Here is a 2,269-nt window from a genome sequence, read left to right as displayed (position 1 = left end):
CGCCGCTGACCGAAGCAGCTATCGACGTGTGGAGCTTGCGAAAAGCGTTTGGGTTTTTTTGCTTGAAAAAAATCCACAACCGTCACCGTCGGTGTTAAATTTATCTACGCAATTGGCTACTTAGTATCGGCACCGAGATCGAAGGATTCAATTTTGGTTCGACGTTCGTGCCAACGTCGTACGAGACGGAACGTCGACGGTGTAGAAGTTCGTCGGAAATGACCCAGTTTAAGTGCTTCGACCCGGTCGCTCGGCGGTACGTCTGCTTTGGGCTAATTTTCAACGGTATGCAAATTTCCTGAAAGGAAGTCAAGGCTCTGGGTACATAGGAAACAGAGCTGAAGTATTTATGGTCGCATTCGTGGGGTTCAGGTAAAGGGTTAAATGCCGATAAACACAATGCTCCGAGGCCAAAGCATGTTTTCATGCGGTCTCTTGCTGCAGTTCGGGCGTAGAGATACAGAGGGTCATAAAACCTTTCCCTCCTGGTTATTATTTACGACTAATTTTTGACGTTCGAATCGCTTCCAGCTCACGCTTCATACATATCGGTGTGAATACCATTAAGGGGGGAGCCTGCTTTAGAGGCTTCAAAAAATCTATTTTTTTTTTTTGCATAAATGTCCTCCCAAACTATCCAAGAATGTGTCCGTAAAATTTCAGACGCAAATTCGAAATATTTTCGGAGTTACAGAAGAAATAGTGAGCAAGCGTCGAGCAGGTATACGAGTGGTTTTTTGAAGTTTTCAACCAGTTTTTTGAAGAGTCTGAACCAGTTTTTTGAAGTTTTGAACCAGTTTTTTGAAGAGTCTGAAGGGCAACTCTATGGACCAGGAATCGCTGATTAGCATATTAATGCGGTAAGTTCAAGAAAATTACGATTTTTTATGTACGAAAACTTTGACGCACGATTTCTCCGTTTTACATTTTTACGCTTTTTCCTAATTGGCGGGAAAGATAGGGAAAAAACTAAACGTCTTATCGAAACGAGACAAATTGCATTGTACTCGGGATGAAATTTTCTTCTAGTTGAACCTAAAAAACCTTAAGAAAGTTAAGATTAACCCACTTTTTAAACAATCTAAAGTTAATTCTTGTCCTAAGAGAAATGATTTTTTTTTTAATTTGAGAAAAATTGTTGAATTTTTCACTTTTTGTGGAATTTTCTTGCTTTAACTAGAAGCTCTACTATTGAGAAGTAAAAATTTTTTTGGTTTCTTTGTTTCAGATGGAAATTGCGACCTGCACCTTTCCCGCCGCACGACAAATGCATACTCGAGACGCCTCGGTGAAATGCTTGTACCAGGCATAATATGACATGTATCCTAATGAAAAAATTCGAGAAGACTGTTGAAATACATAACAATAAACCCTGAAAGTTTCGTTTTAATCGGATATTTCTTTCCTTCCCAAAAAAATCCTCGAAAAAACCGATATTTTGAAGCCTCTAAAGCAGGCTCCCCCCTTAAATACTTGCGAGGTTGAAGTTAGTAACGTTATCGTAGCGGAAGATTGAGAAAAAATTTCTATTTCCTTATCTTTACTATGATTTTTAAGGAACTAGCATTGCAAAATATGAGTAGGTATATTTCGTTTTATTACGGTTTACTGAATTTCAAACAGTTGCAAAATTGCGGATTAAAGGTCTTTCCTTAGTGCGAACCGTTACGATAACGTTACTAGCTTCAACTCGATAAATACTTTAGTTAAACCTTACATTTGCTAATCTTCGAATCGATCCTAATCATCGAAAGCTAACTTTTTACTGTAAAAAGTTGGGTTCGAAAGCTTCGACAGAATTCGAAAACGAGCTATCTCAATTTCCAAAAATATTCATATTAACTCGATGATACTTATTACTCTTCACTCATTTTTATAATAACTATTCACTGATCCAATAAGTTTTACGAGTAACCTGGTTCACGGATGGAACCAAAATCGACTTCGCTATCTCAAAAATATTCAACCCTAAAAGTAAACATTCCCATCACCGTGGTTGTGTTGAAAATTCGTTTCAAATCATCCAAATCACACAACTAAACGTTTTCGACGAGGATCGAAAGCTCCCAGAGCATCGGAGCCGAGGGTCTAAAAATGAGCAACTCTTTTCCGTTATCAAGACAAGAGCCGCGTGCCCCGTTTCACGAAAACTCCTCACTCAAACAGCTTATCCGACGGGGGCGATACAGACTGATTTCTTGCCGAAAGAGGACGAGGACGATAATGGTAATCAGCTTGTCTACTGTCGGCGGGGCGGTAGTCGTTTGCT

The 2,269-nt window shown here is 39.3% G+C and overlaps 1 long non-coding RNA gene across 1 annotated transcript; it reads left to right on the top strand.

The window, feature by feature from the left end:
* The first annotated feature begins 573 nt into the window (after positions 1-573).
* Positions 574-1,387, top strand: LOC124297531 (uncharacterized). Its single transcript, XR_006906625.1, has 2 exons — positions 574-860; positions 1,229-1,387. It is a non-coding gene; the product is annotated as an uncharacterized LOC124297531 (long non-coding RNA).
* Positions 1,388-2,269: the final 882 nt, after the last annotated feature.

This window comes from Neodiprion virginianus, chromosome 1 (assembly GCF_021901495.1).
Source record: "Neodiprion virginianus isolate iyNeoVirg1 chromosome 1, iyNeoVirg1.1, whole genome shotgun sequence".
Classification (NCBI taxonomy): Eukaryota; Metazoa; Arthropoda; class Insecta; order Hymenoptera; family Diprionidae; genus Neodiprion; species Neodiprion virginianus.
Note: the sequence above shows the minus strand (reverse complement) of the source record. Positions and strands in the feature narration are given on the sequence as shown.